This window comes from Cavia porcellus, unplaced genomic scaffold (genome assembly GCF_034190915.1).
Source record: "Cavia porcellus strain 051 isolate PalLab524CR breed Dunkin Hartley unplaced genomic scaffold, mCavPor4.1 scaffold_2, whole genome shotgun sequence".
Lineage (NCBI taxonomy): Eukaryota > Metazoa > Chordata > Mammalia > Rodentia > Caviidae > Cavia > Cavia porcellus.
In genome coordinates this window covers 152,110,157-152,130,260 of record NW_026947485.1, presented here as the reverse complement: position 1 = coordinate 152,130,260, position 20,104 = coordinate 152,110,157, and positions in this window count along the sequence as shown.

Sequence of the window (20,104 nt, the reverse complement as noted above, 5' to 3'; positions counted from 1 at the left end):
CTATTCTACATTGCCACTGCATGTTTCCTAGCCTCCCCATGCTGACAAACCCGTGATGGTTTTCTCCATCCTACATTGCCACTCACTGCCTATCCTAATACAGAACATCTGATTCACACCAGCCGTGATGTTTTTCTCCCTCCAACTAGTGAATGGCCAGTTAGAAACCCTTACAATGCGCACCACTACGTGATATTTTCAAAAAACTATCCTACATTGCCACTGCATGTTTCCTGAACTCCCCATGATGACCACCCCGTGGTCCTTTTCTCTATCCTACATTGCCACTCACTGCCTATCCTGATTGAGGCCCTCTGATTCAAACCACGCCGTGATGTTTTTCTCACTCCTACTAGTGAATGGCCTGTTAGAAACCCTTACAATGCGCACCACCCCGCGATGTTTTTCAGAAACCTATCCTACATTGCCAATGAATGTTTCCTGACCTCCCCATGCTGACCACCTGTGGTGCTTTACTCCATCCTACATTGCACTCACTGCGTATCCTGATTCAGGCCCTCCGATTCACACCACCTGTGATGTTTTTCTCACTCCTACTAGTGAATTGCCTGTTAGAAACCGTTACAATGCGCACTACCCCGCTTTTTTTTCCGAAACCTATCCTGCATTGCCACTGCATGTTTCCTCACCTCCACATGCTGACCACCCTGTGGTGCTTTTCTCCATCCTACATTGACACTCAATGCTTATCCAAATTCAGGGCCTCCGATTCACACCACCCCGTTATATTTTTCTCACTCCTACTAGTGAATGCCCTGTTAGAAAGCCTTACATTGCGCACCACCTGGCGATGTTTTTCAGAAACCTATCCTACATTGCCAATGCATGTTTCCTGACCTCCCCGTGCTGACCACCTCGTGGTGCTTTTCTCCATCCTACATTGCACTCACTGCCTATCCTAATTCAGAACATCTGATTCACACCACCCCGTGATGTTTTTCTCACTCCTACTAGTGAATGGCCTGTTAGAAAGCCTTAAAATGCGCACCACCCTGCGATGTTTTTCAGAAACCTATCCTACATTGCCAATGAATGTTTCCTGACCTCCCCATGCTGACCACCTGTGGTGCTTTACTCCATCCTACATTGCACTCACTGCGTATCCTGATTCAGGCCCTCCGATTCACACCACCTGTGATGTTTTTCTCACTCCTACTAGTGAATTGCCTGTTAGAAACCGTTACAATGCGCACTACCCCGCTTTTTTTTCCGAAACCTATCCTGCATTGCCACTGCATGTTTCCTCACCTCCACATGCTGACCACCCTGTGGTGCTTTTCTCCATCCTACATTGACACTCAATGCTTATCCAAATTCAGGGCCTCCGATTCACACCACCCCGTTATATTTTTCTCACTCCTACTAGTGAATGCCCTGTTAGAAAGCCTTACATTGCGCACCACCTGGCGATGTTTTTCAGAAACCTATCCTACATTGCCAATGCATGTTTCCTGACCTCCCCGTGCTGACCACCCCGTGGTGCTTTTCTCCATCCTACATTGCACTCACTGCCTATCCTAATTCAGAACATCTGATTCAAACCACCCCGTGATGTTTTTCTCACTCCTACTAGTGAATGGCCTGTTAGAAAGCCTTAAAATGCGCACCACCCTGCGATGTTTTTCAGAAAACTATCCTATATTGCCACTGCGTGTGTCCTGACCTCCCCATGATGACCACCCGATGGTGCTTTTCTCCATCATACATTGCCACTCACAGACTATACTAATTCAGTCCATGCGATTCACACCACCCCATGATGTTTTTCTAACTCCTACTTGTCAATCACTTGTTAGAAATCCATATAATGCGCACCACCCCGCGATGTTTTACAGAAACCTATCCTACATTGCCACTGCATGTTTCCTGACCTCCGCATGCTGACCACACCGTGGTGCTTTTCTCCATCCTACATTGCCACTCACTGCCTATCCTAATTCAGGCCCTCCGATTCACACCACCCATGATGTTTTTCTCAATCCTACTAGTGAATGGCCTGTTAGAAACCCTTACAATGCGCACCACCCCGATTTTTTTTTTCAGAAACCTTTCCTACATTGCCAATGCATGTTTCCTGACCTCACCATGCTCACCAACCCATGGGGCTTTTCTCCATCCTACATTGCCCCTCACTGTCTATCTTGATTCATGCCCTCTGATTCACACCACACCATGATATTTTTCTCACTCCTCCTAGTTAATGGCCTGTTAGAAACCCTTACAATGCGCACTACTCCACTATTTTTTTTCATAAACCTATCCTACATTGCCACTGCATGTTTCCTGACCTCTCCATCCTGACCACCCCGTGGAGATTTTCTCCATCCTACATTGCCACTCACGGACTGTCCTAATTCAGGCCCTCCGATTCACACCACCCCGTGATGTTTTTCTCACTCCTACTAGTGAATGGCCTGTTAGAAACCCTTACAATGCGCACTACCCCGCGATGTTTTTCAGAAACCTATCCTTCATTGCCACTGCATGTTTCCTGACCTCCCCATCCTGACCACCCCGTGGTGCTTTTCTCCATCCTACATTGCCACTCACTGCCTATCCTGATTATGGCCCTCTGATTCACACCACCCTGCGATGTTTCTCTACTTCTACTAGTGAATGGCCTGTTAGAAACCATTACAATGTGCACAACCCCGCGATGTTTTTCAGAAACCTATCCTACATAGCCACTGCATGTGTCCTGATATCCCCATGCGGACCACCCCGTGGTGCTTTTCTCCATCCTAATTTGCCACTCACTGCCTATCCTGAATTATGCCCTTCGATTCACACCACCCCGTGATGTTGTTCTCACTCATACTATTGAACGGCCTGTTAGAAAGCCTTACGATGCGCACCTCCCAGTGATGTTTATCGGAAACCTATTCTACATTGCCACTGCATGTTTCCTAGCCTCCCCATGCTGACAAACCCGTGATGCTTTTCTCCATCCTACATTGCCACTCACTGCCTATCCTAATACAGAACATCTGATTCACACCAGCTGTGATGTTTTTCTCCCTCCAACTAGTGAATGGCCAGTTAGAAACCCTTACAATGCGCACCACTACGTGATATTTTCAAAAAACTATCCTACATTGCCACTGCATGTTTCCTGAACTCCCCATGATGACCACCCCGTGGTCCTTTTCTCTATCCTACATTGCCACTCACTGCCTATCCTGATTGAGGCCCTCTGATTCAAACCACGCCGTGATGTTTTTCTCACTCCTACTAGTGAATGGCCTGTTAGAAACCCTTACAATGCGCACCACCCCGCGATGTTTTTCAGAAACCTATCCTACATTGCCAATGAATGTTTCCTGACCTCCCCATGCTGACCACCTGTGGTGCTTTACTCCATCCTACATTGCACTCACTGCGTATCCTGATTCAGGCCCTCCGATTCACACCACCTGTGATGTTTTTCTCACTCCTACTAGTGAATTGCCTGTTAGAAACCGTTACAATGCGCACTACCCCGCTTTTTTTTCCGAAACCTATCCTACATTGCCACTGCATGTTTCCTCACCTCCACATGCTGACCACCCTGTGGTGCTTTTCTCCATCCTACATTGACACTCAATGCTTATCCAAATTCAGGGCCTCCGATTCACACCACCCCGTTATATTTTTCTCATTCCTACTAGTGAATGCCCTGTTAGAAAGCCTTACATTGCGCACCACCTGGCGATGTTTTTCAGAAACCTATCCTACATTGCCAATGCATGTTTCCTGACCTCCCCATGCTGACAACCCCGTGGTGCTTTTCTCCATCCTACATTGCACTCACTGCGTATCCTAATTCAGAACATCTGATTCACACCACCCAGTGATGTTCTTCTCACTCCTACTAGTGAATGGCCTGTTAGAAACCCTTACAATGCGCACCACCCCATGATGTTTTTCAGAAAACTATCCTATATTGCCACTGCATGTTTCCTGACCTCCCTATGATGACCACCCCATGGTGCTTTTCTCCATCCTACATTGCCACTCACTGCCTATCCTAAGTATGGCCCTCCGATTCACACCACCCCGTGATGATTTTCTCTCTCCTACTAGTGAATGGCCTGTTGGAAACCCTTACAATCCGCACCACCCCGCTTTTCTTTTCAGAAACCTATCCTACATTGCCACTGCATGTTTCCTGACCTCCCCATGCTGACCACCCTGTGGTGCTTTTCTCCATCCAACATTGCCACTCAATTCCTATCCTAATTCAGGCCCTCTGATTCACACCACCCACTGATGTTGTTCTCACTCGTACTAGTTAATGGCCTGCTAGAAAACCTTACAATGCTCACCACCCAGCGATGTTTATCAGAAACCTATTCTACAATGCCACTGCATGTTTCCTTGCCACCCCATGCTGACAAACCCATGGTGCTTTTCTCCATCCTACATTGCCACTCACAGCCTATCCTAATTCAGTCCCTCCGATTCACGACACCCCGTGATGTTTTTTTCACTCCTACTTGTGAATGGCTTGTTAGAAATCCTTACAATGCGCACCACCCCACGATGTTTTTCAGAAAGCTGTCCTACAATGGCTCTGCATGTTTCCTCACATCTCCATGTTGACCACCCCGTGGTGCTTTTCTCCATTCTTCATTGCCACTCACTGTCTATCCTAATTCAGGCCCTCCGTTTCACACCACCCCTTGATGTTTTTCTCACTCTTACTAGTGAATGGCCTGCTACAAACCCTTACAATGCCCATCACCCGGAGATGTTTTTCAGAAACCTCTCCTACATTGCCATTGCATGTTTCCAGACCTCCCTATTCACACCATCCCGTGGTGCTATTCTCCATCCTACATTGCCACTCACTGTCTATCTTGATTCAGGCCCTCCGATTCATACCACAACATGATATATTTCTCACTCCTAATACTGAATGGCCCGTTAGAAACCCTTACAATGAGCACTACCCCACGATGTTTTTCAGAAATCTATCCCACATTGCCACTGCATGTTTCCTGACCTCCCCATCCTGACCACCCCGTGGTGCTTTCTCCATCCTACATTGCGACTAACTGCCTAAGTTTATTCAGGCCCTCTGAATCAAACCACACTCTGATGTTTTTCTCACTTCATCTAGTGAATGGCCTGTTAGAAACCCTTACAATGCTAAGCAACCCGCGATGTGTTTCAGAAACCTATCCTACATTCCCACTGCATGTTTCCTGACCTCCCCATGCTGACCACCCCGTGGTGCTTTTCTCTATCCTACATTGCCACTCACTGCCTATCCTAATTCAGGCCCTCCGATTCACACCACCCTGTGATGTTTTTCTCACTGCTCCTATTGAATGGCCTGTTAGAAAGCCTTACAATGCGCACCACCCGGCGATGTTTTTCAGAAACCTATCCTACATTGCCAATGCATGTTTCCTGACCTCCCCATGCTGACCAACCCTTGGTGCTTTTCTCCATCCTTCATTGCCACTCACTGCCTATCCGAATTCAGTCCCTTCGATTCACACCTCCCCGTGATGTTGTTCTCACTCCTACTAGTGAATGGCCTGTTAGAAACCCTTACAATGCCCACCCCCCAGTGATGTTTATCCGAAACCTATTCTTCATTGCCACTGCATGTTTCCTGACCTCCCCATGCTCACCAACCCGTGGTGCTTTTCTCCATCCTTCATTGCAACTCACTGACCATCCTGATTGAGGGTTTCCGATTCACACCACCGCGTGATGTATTTCTCACTCCTACTAGTGAAAGGCCTGTTAGAAACCCTTAAACGCGCAGCACCCTGCAATGTTTTTTAGAAACTTATCCTACATTGCCACTGCATGTTTCCTGACCTTCCCATGCTGACCACACCGTGGTGCTTTTCTCCATTTTACATTGCCATTCACTGCCTATTGTAATTCAGTTCCTCCAATTCACACCACCCCGTGATGAATTTCTCACTCTTTCTAGTGAATGGTTTGTTAGAAACATTTACAATGCTCGCCAACCCGCGATGTTTTTGAGAAACCTATCCTACATTGCCACTGCATGTTTCATGACGTCTCCAACCTGACCACCCAGTGGTGCTTTTCTCCATCCTACATTGTCACTCACTGCCTATCCTGATTCAGACCCTCCGATTCACACCAACCCGTGATGTTTTTCTCACTCCTACTACTGAATGGCCTGTTAGAAAGCCTTACAATGCGCACCACACGGCGATGTTTTTCAGCAACCTATCCTACATTGCCAATGCATGTTTCCTGACCTCCCGATGCTGACCACCCAGTGTTGCTTTTCTCCATCCTACATTGCTACTCAATGCCTATTCTAATTCAGGCACTCCGATTCACACCACTCCGTGATGTTGTTCTCACGCTTACTAGTGAATGGGCTGTTAGAAAACCTTACAATGTGCACCACCCAGCGATGTTTTTCAGAAACCTATCCTACACTGCCACTGCATGTGTCCTGACCTCCCCATGCTGACCACCCCGTGGTGCTTTTCTCCATCCTAAATTGCCACTCACTGCCTATCCTGATTCAGGCCCTCTGATTCAAACCATGCCATGATGTTTTTCTCACTCCTACTAGTGAATGGCCTGTTAGAAACCCTTACAATGAGCACCACCCCTCGATGTTTTTCAGAAACCTATCCTACATTGACACAGCATGTTTCCTGACATCCCCATGCTGCCCGCACCGTGGTGCTTTTCTCCATTTAACATTGCAACTCACTGCCTATTCTAATTCAGACCTTCCAATTCACACCACCCCGTGATGTTTTTCTCACCCCTACTAGTGAGTGGCCTGTTAGAAAGCCTTACAATGCGCACCACCTGGTGATGTTATTCAGATACCTATAGTACTTTGCCTATGCATGTTTCGTGACATCTCCAGGCTGACCACCCCGTGGTGCTTTTCTCTATTATGCATTGCCACTCACTGCCTATTATTATTCAGGCCCTCCGTTTAATACCACCCCATGATGTTTTTCTCACTCCTACCAGTGAATGGCCTGCTACAAACCCTTACAATGCGCACCACCACGCGATGTTTTTCAGAAACCTATCCTACATTGCCATTGCATGTTTCCTGACCTCCCCATGCTCACCAACCCGTGGTGATTTTCTCCATCCTACATTGCCACTCACTGTCTATCTTGATTCAGGTCCTCCGATTCACACCACACCATGATGTATTTCTCACTCCTACTAGTGAATGGCCTGTTAGAAACCCTTACAATGCGCACCACCCAGTGATGTTTATCCGAAACCTATTCTACATTGCCACTGCATGTTTCCCTGCCTCCCAATGCTGACAAACCCGTGGTGCTTTTCTCCATCCTACATTGCCACTCACAGCCTTTCCTAATTCAGGCCCTCCGATTCACACCACCCCGTGATGTTTTTTTCTCTCCTACTAGTGAATGCCCTGTTAGAAAGCCTTACAATGCGCACCACCTGGCGATGTTTGTCAGAAACCTATCCTACATTGCCAATGCATGTTTCCTGACCTCCCCATGCTGACCACCCCGTGGTGCTTTTCTCCATCCTACATTGCACTCACTGCCTATCCTAATTCAGAACATCTGATTCACATGACCCCGTGATGTTCTTCTCACTCCTACTAGTGAATGGCCTGTTAGAAACCCTTACAATGCGCACCACCCCGTGATGTTTTTCAGAAAACTATCCTATATTGCCACTGCAAGTTTCCTGACCTCCCTATGATGACCACCCCATGGTGCTTTTCTCCATCCCACATTGCCACTCACTGCCTATCCTAATTCAGGCCCTCCGATTCACACCACCCCGTGATGTTTTTCTCACTCCTACTAGTGAATGGCCTGATAGAAAGCATTACATTGCGCACCATCCCACTCTTTTTTTCAGAAACCTATCCTACAGTGCCACTGCATGTTTCCTCACCTCCCAATGCTGACCACCCTGTGGTGCTTTTCTCCATCCTACATTGACACTCAATGCTTATTCTAATTCAGTCCCTCCGATTCACACCACACCATGATGTATTTCTCACTCCTACTAGTTAAAGGCCTTTTAGAAACCCTTGCAATGCGCAACATCCCGCGATGTTTTTCAGATACCTATCCTACATTGCTACTGCATGTTTCCTCACCTCCCCATTCTGACCACCCCGTGGTGCTTTTCTCCATCCGATATTGCCACTCACTTTCTATCTTAGTTCAGGACCTCCGATTCACACCACAATATGATGTATTTCTCACTGCTGCTAGGGAATGGCATGTTAGAAACACTTACAATGGGCCCCACCCCCCGATGTTTTTCAGAAACCTATCCTACATTGCCACTGCATGTTTCCTGACCTCACCTTCCTGACCACACCGCGGTGCTTGTCTCCATCCTACATTGCCACTCACTGCCTATCCTGATTCAGGCCCTAAGATTCACACCAACCTGTGATTTTTTTTTTGCACTTCTACTAGTGAATGGCCTGTTAGAAACACTTAAAATGCGCACCACCCCACGATGTTTTTCAGAAACCTGTCCTACATTGCCTCTGCATGTTTCCGGACCTCCCAATGCTGACCACCCCGTGGTGCATTTCTCCATCCTACATTGCCAATCACTGTCCAACTTGATTCAGACCCTCCGATTCACACCGACCCGTGATGTTTTTCTCACTCCTAATAGTGAAAGGCCTTTTAGAATCCCTTACAATGATCACCACCCTACAACGTTTTTCAGAAACCTATCCTACATTGCCACTGCAAGTTTCCTGACCTCCCAATCCTGACCACTCCGTGGTGCTTTTCTCCATCCTACATTGCCACTCACTGCCTATCCTGAATCAGGCCTTCTAATTCAAACCACTCCGTTATATTTTTCTCACTCCTACTAGTGAATGGCCTGTTAGAAACCATTATAATGCACACCACCCCGCGATGTTTTCCAGAAACCTATCCTACATTGCAATTGCATGTTTCCTCACCTCCCCATGGTGACCAGCCGAGTTCCTTTTCTCCATTTTAGGTTACGACTCACTGCCTATCCAAATCCAGGCCCTCTGATTCACACCACCCCGTTATGTTTTTCTCACTCCTACTAGAGAAAGCCCTGTTAGAAAGCCTTACAATGCGCCCCACCTTGCGATGTTGTTCAGAAACCTATCCTACATTGCCAATGCATGTTTCCTGACTTCCCCGTGCTGACCATCCCGTGGTGCTTTTCTCCATCCTACATCGCACTCACTGCCTATCCTAATTCAGAACATCTGATTCGCACCACCCCGTGATGTTTTTCTCACTCCTACTAGTGAATGGCCTGTTAGAAAGCCTTACAACGCGCACCACCCTGCGATGTTTTTCAGAAAACTATCCTATATTGCCACTGCGTGTGTCCTGACCTCCCCATGATGACCACCCGATGGTGCTTTTCTCCATCCTACATTGCCACTCACAGACTATACTAATTCAGTCCATGCGATTCACACCACCCCATGATGTTTTTCTAACTCCTACTTGTCAATCACTTGTTAGAAATCCATATAATGCGCACCACCCCGCGATGTTTTTCAGAAACCTATCCTACATTGCCACTGCATGTTTCCTGACCTCCGCATGCTGACCACACCGTGGTGCTTTTCTCCATCCTACATTGCCACTCACTGCCTATCCTAATTCAGGCCCTCCGATTCACACCACCCATGATGTTTTTCTCAATCCTACTAGTGAAGGGCCTGTTAGAAACCCTTACAATGCGCACCACCCCGATTTTTTTTTCAGAAACCTTTCCTACATTGCCAATGCATGTTTCCTGACCTCACCATGCTCACCAACCCATGGGGCTTTTCTCCATCCTACATTGCCCCTCACTGTCTATCTTGATTCATGCCCTCTGATTCACACCACACCATGATGTTTTTCTCACTCCTACTAGTGAATGGCCTGTTAGAAACCCTTACAATGCGCACTACTCCACTATTTTTTTTCATAAACCTATCCTACATTGCCACTGCATGTTTCCTGACCTCTCCATCCTGACCACCCCGTGGAGATTTTCTCCATCCTACATTGCCACTCACGGACTGTCCTAATTCAGGCCCTCCGATTCACACCACCCCGTGATGTTTTTCTCACTCCTACTAGTGAATGGCCTGTTAGAAACCCTTACAATGCGCACTACCCCGCGATGTTTTTCAGAAACCTATCCTTCATTGCCACTGCATGTTTCCTGACCTCCCCATCCTGACCACCCCGTGGTGCTTTTCTCCATCCTACATTGCCACTCACTGCCTATCCTGATTCTGGCCCTCCGATTCACACCACCCTGCGATGTTTTTCTACTTCTACTAGTGAATGGCCTGTTAGAAACCATTACAATGTGCACAACCCCGCGATGTTTTTCAGAAACCTATCCTACATAGCCACTGCATGTGTCCTGATATCCCCATGCGGACCACCCCGTGGTGCTTTTCTCCATCCTATTTTGCCACTCACTGCCTATCCTGAATTATGCCCTTCGATTCACACCACCCCGTGATGTTGTTCTCACTCATACTATTGAACGGCCTGTTAGAAAGCCTTACAATGCGCACCTCCCAGAGATGTTTATCGGAAACCTATTCTACATTGCCACTGCATGTTTCCTAGCCTCCCCATGCTGACAAACCCGTGATGCTTTTCTCCATCCTACATTGCCACTCACTGCCTATCCTAATACAGAACATCTGATTCACACCAGCCGTGATGTTTTTCTCCCTCCAACTAGTGAATGGCCAGTTAGAAACCCTTACAATGAGCACCACTACGTGATATTTTCAAAAAACTATCCTACATTGCCACTGCATGTTTCCTGAACTCCCCATGATGACCACCCCGTGGTCCTTTTCTCTATCCTACATTGCCACTCACTGCCTATCCTGATTGAGGCCCTCTGATTCAAACCACGCCGTGATGTTTTTCTCACTCCTACTAGTGAATGGCCTGTTAGAAACCCTTACAATGCGCACCACCCTGCGATGTTTTTCAGAAACCTATCCTACATTGCCAATGAATGTTTCCTGACCTCCCCATGCTGACCACCTGTGGTGCTTTACTCCATCCTACATTGCACTCACTGCATATCCTGATTCAGGCCCTCCGATTCACACCACCTGTGATGTTTTTCTCACTCCTACTAGTGAATTGCCTGTTAGAAACCGTTACAATGCGCACTACCCCGCTTTTTTTTCCGAAACCTATCCTACATTGCCACTGCATGTTTCCTCACCTCCACATGCTGACCACCCTGTGGTGCTTTTCTCCATCCTACATTGACACTCAATGCTTATCCAAATTCAGGCCCTCCGATTCACACCACCCCGTTATATTTTTCTCACTCCTACTAGTGAATGCCCTGTTAGAAAGCCTTACAATGCGCACCACCTGGCGATGTTTTTCAGAAACCTATCCTACATTGCCAATGCATGTTTCCTGAACTCTCCATGCTGACCACCCCGTGGTGCTTTTCTCCATCCTACATTGCACTCACTGCGTATCCTAATTCAGAACATCTGATTCACACCACCCCGTGATGTTCTTCTCACTCCTACTAGTGAATGGCCTGTTAGAAACCCTTATAATGCGCACCACCCTGCGATGTTTTCCAGAAACCTATCCTACATTGCCACTGCATGTTTCCTCACCTCCCCATGCTGACCAAACCGAGTTGCTTTTCTCCATTTTATGTTACCACTCACTGCCTATCCAAATTCAGGCCCTCCGATTCACACCACCCCTTATCTTTTTCTCACTCCTACTTGAGAATGCCCTCTAGATAGCATTTCAATGCGCAGCACCTGGCAAAGTTTTTCAGAAACCTATCCTACATTGCCACTGAATGTTTCCTCACCTCCCCATGCTGACCACCCTGTGGTGCTTTTCTCCATCCTACATTGACACTCAATGCTTATTCTAATACAGGCCCTCCGATTCACACCACACCATGATGAATTTCTCACTCCTACTAGTTAAAGGCCTTTTAGAAACCCTTGCAATGAGCAGCACCCCGCGATGTTTTTTGAAACCTATCCTACATTGCTACTGCATGTTTCCTGACCTCCCCATGCTGACCACCCCGTGGTGCTTTTCTCCCTCCGACATTGCCACTCTCTGCCTATCCTCATTCAGGACCTCCGATTCACAGCACCCTGTGATGTTTTTCCCACTTCTCCTAGTGAATGGCCTGTTAGAAACACTAACAATGCTCACCACCCTGCGATGTTTTTAAGAACCTGTCCTACATTGCCACTGCATGTTTCCTGACCTCCCCTCTGACCATCCCATGGCGCTTTTCTCCATCCTACATTGCCACTCACTGCCTATCATAATTCAGGCCCTTCGATTAACACCACCCCGTGATCTTTTTCTCACTCCTTCCAGTGAATGCCCTATTAGAAACCCTTACAATTCTCACCACCCGCGATGTTTTTCAGAAACCTATCCAACATTGACACTGCATGTTTCCTGACCTCCCCGTGCTGACCACACCGTGGTGATTTTCTCCATCCTACATTGCCACTCACTGCCTATCCTGATTCAAGCCTTCCGATTCACACCACCGCGTGATGTATTTCTCACTCCTACTAGTGAATGGCCTGTTAGAAACCCTTACAATGCGCACCACCCCGTGATGTTTTTCAGAAAACTATCCTACATTGCCACTGCATGTTACCTGACCTCCCCATGCTCACCAACCTGTGGTGCTTTTCTCCATCCTACATTGCCAATCACTGTCTAACTTGATTCAGGCCCTCCGATTCACACCACCCCGTAATGTATTTCACACTCTTACTAGTGAATGGCCTTTTAGAAACCCTTACAATGAGCACCACCCTGCAATGTTTTTCAGAAACCTATCCTACATTGCCACTGCAAGTTGCCTGACATCCCCATCCTGACCACCCTGTGGTGCTTTTCTCCATCCTACATTGCTACTCACTGCCTATCCTGAATCAGGCCCTCCGATTCACACCACTCTGTTATATTTTTCTCACTCCTACTAGTGAATGGCCTGTTAGAAACCCTTATAATGCGCACCACCCCGCGATGTTTTCCAGAAACCTATCCTACATTGCCAATGCATGTTTCCTCACCTCCCCTTACTGACCACACCGAGGTGCTTTTCTCCATTTTACGTTACAACGCACAACCTATCCAAATTCAGGCCCTCCGATTCACACCGCCCCGTTATGTTTTTCTCACTCCTACTAGTGAATGCCCTGTTAGAAAGTCTTACAATGCGCACCACCTTGCGATGTTTTTCAGAAACCTATCCTACATTGCCAATGCATGTTTCCTGACTTCCCCGTGCTGACCATCCCGTGGTGCTTTTCTCCATCCTACATTGCACTCACTGCCTATCCTAATTCAGAACATCTGATTCATACCACCCCGTGATGTTTTTCTCACTCCTACTAGTGAATGGCCTGTTAGAAAGCCTTACAATGCGCACCACCCTGCGATGTTTTTCAGAAAACTATCCTATATTGCCACTGCGTGTGTCCTGACCTCCCCATGATGACCACCCGATGGTGCTTTTCTCCATTCTACATTGCCACTCACAGACTATACTAATTCAGTCCATGCGATTCACACCACCCCATGATGTTTTTCTAACTCCTACTTGTCAATCACTTGTTAGAAATCCATATAATGCACACCACCCCGCGATGTTTTTCAGAAACCTATCCTACATTGCCACTGCATGTTTCCTGACCTCCGCATGCTGACCACACCGTGGTGCTTTTCTCCATCCTACATTGCCACTCACTGCCTATCCTAATTCAGGCCCGCCGATTCACACCACCCATGATGTTTTTCTCAATCCTAGTAGTGAATGGCCTGTTAGAAACCCTTACAATGCGCACCACCCCGATTTTTTTTTTCAGAAACCTTTCCTACATTGCCAATGCATGTTTCCTGACCTCACCATGCTCAACAACCCATGGGGCTTTTCTCCATCCTACATTGCCCCTCACTGTCTATCTTGATTCATGCCCTCTGATTCACACCACACCATGATGTTTTTCTCACTCCTACTAGTGAATGGCCTGTTAGAAACCCTTACAATGCGCACTACTCCACTATTTTTTTTCAGAAACCTATCCTACATTGCCACTGCATGTTTCCTGACCTCTCCATCCTGACCACCCCGTGGAGATTTTCTCCATCCTACATTGCCACTCACGGACTGTCCTAATTCAGGCCCTCCGATTCACACCACCCCGTGATGTTTTTCTCACTCCTACTAGTGAATGGCCTGTTAGAAACCCTTACAATGCGCACTACCCCGCGATGTTTTTCAGAAACCTATCCTTCATTGCCACTGCATGTTTCCTGACCTCCCCATCCTGACCACCCCGTGGTGCTTTTCTCCATCCTACATTGCCACTCACTGCCTATCCTGATTCTGGCCCTCCGATTCACACCACCCTGCGATGTTTTTCTACTTCTACTAGTGAATGGACTGTTAGAAGCCATTACAATGTGCACAACCCCGCGATGTTTTTCAGAAACCTATCCTACATAGCCACTGCATGTGTCCTGATATCCCCATGCGGACCACACCGTGGTGCTTTTCTCAATCCTAATTTGCCACTCACTGCCTATCCTGAATTATGCCCTTCGATTCACACCACCCCGTGATGTTGTTCTCACTCATACTATTGAACGGCCTGTTAGAAAGCCTTACAATGCGCACCTCCCAGAGATGTTTATCGGAAACCTATTCTACATTGCCACTGCATGTTTCCTAGCCTCCCCATGCTGACAAACCCGTGATGCTTTTCTCCATCCTACATTGCCACTCACTGCCTATCCTAATACAGAACATCTGATTCACACCAGCCGTGATGTTTTTCTCCCTCCAACTAGTGAATGGCCAGTTAGAAACCCTTACAATGCGCACCACTACGTGATATTTTCAAAAAACTATCCTACATTGCCACTGCATGTTTCCTGAACTCCCCATGATGACCACCCCGTGGTCCTTTTCTCTATCCTACATTGCCACTCACTGCCTATCCTGATTGAGGCCCTCTGATTCAAACCACGCCGTGATGTTTTTCTCACTCCTACTAGTGAATGGCCTGTTAGAAACCCTTACAATGCGCACCACCCCGCGATGTTTTTCAGAAACCTATCCTACATTGCCAATGAATGTTTCCTGACCTCCCCATGCTGACCACCTGTGGTGCTTTACTCCATCCTACATTGCACTCACTGCGTATCCTGATTCAGGCCCTCCGATTCACACCACCTGTGATGTTTTTCTCACTCCTACTAGTGAATTGCCCGTTAGAAACCGTTACAATGCGCACTACCCCGCTTTTTTTTCCGAAACCTATCCTGCATTGCCACTGTATGTTTCCTCACCTCCACATGCTGACCACCCTGTGGTGCTTTTCTCCATCCTACATTGACACTCAATGCTTATCCAAATTCAGGGCCTCCAATTCACACCACCCCGTTATATTTTTCTCACTCCTACTAGTGAATGCCCAGTTAGAAAGCCTTACATTGCGCACCACCTGGCGATGTTTTTCAGAAACCTATCCTACATTGCCAATGCATGTTTCCTGACCTCCCCGTGCTGACCAGCCCGTGGTGCTTTTCTCCATCCTACATTGCACTCACTGCCTATCCTAATTCAGAACATCTGATTCACACCACCCTGTGATGTTTTTCTCACTCCTACTAGTGAATGGCCTGTTAGAAAGCCTTACAATGCGCACCACCCTGCGATGTTTTTCAGAAAACTATCCTATATTGCCACTGCGTGTGTCCTGACCTCCCCATGATGACCACCCGATGGTGCTTTTCTCCATCCTACATTGCCACTCACAGACTATACTAATTCAGTCCATGCGATTCACACCACCCCATGATGTTTTTCTAACTCCTACTTGTCAATCACTTGTTAGAAATCCATATAATGCGCACCACCCCGCGATGTTTTTCAGAAACCTATCCTACATTGCCACTGCATGTTTCCTGACCTCCGCATGCTGACCACACCGTGGTGCTTTTCTCCATCCTACATTGCCACTCACTGCCTATCCTAATTCAGGCCCTCCGATTCACACCACCCATGATGTTTTTCTCAATCCTACTAGTGAATGGCCTGTTAGAAACCCTTACAATGCGCACCACCCCGATTTTTTTTTTAGAAACCTTTCCTACATTGCCAATGCATGTTTGCTGACCTCACCATGCTCACCAAACCATGGGGCTTTTCTCCATCCTACATTGCCCCTCACTGTCTATCTTGATTCATGCCCTCTGATTCACACCACACCATGATGTTTTTCTCACTCCTACTAGTGAATGGCCTGTTAGAAACCCTTACAATGCGCACTACTCCACTATTTTTTTTCATAAACCTATCCTACATTGCCACTGCATGTTTCCTGACCTCTCCATCCTGACCACCCCGTGGAGATTTTCTCCTACCTACATTGCCACTCACGGACTGTCCTAATTCAGGCCCTCCGATTCACACCACCCCGTGATGTTTTTCTCACTCCTACTAGTGAATGGCCTGTTAGAAACCCTTACAATGCGCACTACCCCGCGATGTTTTTCAGAAACCTATCCTTCATTGCCACTGCATGTTTCCTGACCTCCCCATCCTGACCACCCCGTGGTGCTTTTCTCCATCCTACATTGCCACTCACTGCCTATCCTGATTCTGGCCCTCTGATTCACACCACCCTGTGATGTTTTTCTACTTCTACTAGTGAATGGCCTGTTAGAAACCATTACAATGTGCACAACCCAGCGATGTTTTTCAGAAACCTATCCTACCTAGCCACTGCATGTGTCCTGATATCCCCATGCAGACCACCCCGTGGTGCTTTTCTCCATCCTAATTTGCCACTCACTGCCTATCCTGAATTATGCCCTTCGATTCACACCACCCCGTGATGTTGTTCTCACTCATACTATTGAACGGCCTGTTAGAAAGCCTTACAATGCGCACCTCCCAGAGATGTTTATCGGAAACCTATTCTACATTGCCACTGCATGTTTCCTAGCCTCCCCATGCTGACAAACCCGTGATGCTTTTCTCCATCCTACATTGCCACTCACTGCCTATCCTAATACAGAACATCTGATTCACACCAGCTGTGATGTTTTTCTCCCTCCAACTAGTGAATGGCCAGTTAGAAACCCTTACAATGCGCACCACTACGTGATATTTTCAAAAAACTATCCTACATTGCCACTGCATGTTTCCTGAACTCCCCATGATGACCACCCCGTGGTCCTTTTCTCTATCCTACATTGCCACTCACTGCCTATCCTGATTGAGGCCCTCTGATTCAAACCACGCCGTGATGTTTTTCTCACTCCTACTAGTGAATGGCCTGTTAGAAACCCTTACAATGCGCACCACCCCGCGATGTTTTTCAGAAACCTATCCTACATTGCCAATGAATGTTTCCTGACCTCCCCATGCTGACCACCTGTGGTGCTTTACTCCATCCTACATTGCACTCACTGCGTATCCTGATTCAGGCCCTCCGATTCACACCACCTGTGATGTTTTTCTCACTCCTACTAGTGAATTGCCTGTTAGAAACCGTTACAATGCGCACTACCCCGCTTTTTTTTCCAAAACCTATCCTACATTGCCACTGCATGTTTCCTCACCTCCACATGCTGACCACCCTGTGGTGCTTTTCTCCATCCTACATTGACACTCAATGCTTATCCAAATTCAGGGCCTCCGATTCACACCACCCCGTTATATTTTTCTCATTCCTACTAGTGAATGCCCTGTTAGAAAGCCTTACATTGCGCACCACCTGGCGATGTTTTTCAGAAACCTATCCTAAATTGCCAATGCATGTTTCCTGACCTCCCCTTACTGACCACACCGAGGTGCTTTTCTCCATTTTACGTTACAACTCACAACCTATCCAAATTCAGGCCCTCCGATTCACACCGCCCCGTTATGTTTTTCTCACTCCTACTAGTGAATGCCCTGTTAGAAAGCCTTACAATGCGCACCACCTTGCGATGTTTTTCAGAAACCTATCCTACATTGCCAATGCATGTTTCCTGACTTCCCCGTGCTGACCATCCCGTGGTGCTTTTCTCCATCCTACATTGCACTCACTGCCTATCCTAATTCAGAACATCTGATTCATACCACCCCGTGATGTTTTTCTCACTCCTACTAGTGAATGGCCTGTTAGAAAGCCTTACAATGCGCACCACCCTGCGATGTTTTTCAGAAAACTATCCTATATTGCCACTGCGTGTGTCCTGACCTCCCCATGATGACCACCCGATGGTGCTTTTCTCCATTCTACATTGCCACTCACAGACTATACTAATTCAGTCCATGCGATTCACACCACCCCATGATGTTTTTCTAACTCCTACTTGTCAATCACTTGTTAGAAATCCATATAATGCACACCACCCCGCGATGTTTTTCAGAAACCTATCCTACATTGCCACTGCATGTTTCCTGACCTCCGCATGCTGACCACACCGTGGTGCTTTTCTCCATCCTACATTGCCACTCACTGCCTATCCTAATTCAGGCCCGCCGATTCACACCACCCATGATGTTTTTCTCAATCCTAGTAGTGAATGGCCTGTTAGAAACCCTTACAATGCGCACCACCCCGATTTTTTTTTTCAGAAACCTTTCCTACATTGCCAATGCATGTTTCCTGACCTCACCATGCTCAACAACCCATGGGGCTTTTCTCCATCCTACATTGCCCCTCACTGTCTATCTTGATTCATGCCCTCTGATTCACACCACACCATGATGTTTTTCTCACTCCTACTAGTGAATGGCCTGTTAGAAACCCTTACAATGCGCACTACTCCACTATTTTTTTTCAGAAACCTATCCTACATTGCCACTGCATGTTTCCTGACCTCTCCATCCTGACCACCCCGTGGAGATTTTCTCCATCCTACATTGCCACTCACGGACTGTCCTAATTCAGGCCCTCCGATTCACACCACCCCGTGATGTTTTTCTCACTCCTACTAGTGAATGGCCTGTTAGAAACCCTTACAATGCGCACTACCCCGCGATGTTTTTCAGAAACCTATCCTTCATTGCCACTGCATGTTTCCTGACCTCCCCATCCTGACCACCCCGTGGTGCTTTTCTCCATCCTACATTGCCACTCACTGCCTATCCTGATTCTGGCCCTCCGATTCACACCACCCTGCGATGTTTTTCTACTTCTACTAGTGAATGGACTGTTAGAAGCCATTACAATGTGCACAACCCCGCGATGTTTTTCAGAAACCTATCCTACATAGCCACTGCATGTGTCCTGATATCCCCATGCGGACCACACCGTGGTGCTTTTCTCAATCCTAATTTGCCACTCACTGCCTATCCTGAATTATGCCCTTCGATTCACACCACCCCGTGATGTTGTTCTCACTCATACTATTGAACGGCCTGTTAGAAAGCCTTACAATGCGCACCTCCCAGAGATGTTTATCGGAAACCTATTCTACATTGCCACTGCATGTTTCCTAGCCTCCCCATGCTGACAAACCCGTGATGCTTTTCTCCATCCTACATTGCCACTCACTGCCTATCCTAATACAGAACATCTGATTCACACCAGCCGTGATGTTTTTCTCCCTCCAACTAGTGAATGGCCAGTTAGAAACCCTTACAATGCGCACCACTACGTGATATTTTCAAAAAACTATCCTACATTGCCACTGCATGTTTCCTGAACTCCCCATGATGACCACCCCGTGGTCCTTTTCTCTATCCTACATTGCCACTCACTGCCTATCCTGATTGAGGCCCTCTGATTCAAACCACGCCGTGATGTTTTTCTCACTCCTACTAGTGAATGGCCTGTTAGAAACCCTTACAATGCGCACCACCCCGCGATGTTTTTCAGAAACCTATCCTACATTGCCAATGAATGTTTCCTGACCTCCCCATGCTGACCACCTGTGGTGCTTTACTCCATCCTACATTGCACTCACTGCGTATCCTGATTCAGGCCCTCCGATTCACACCACCTGTGATGTTTTTCTCACTCCTACTAGTGAATTGCCTGTTAGAAACCGTTACAATGCGCACTACCCCGCTT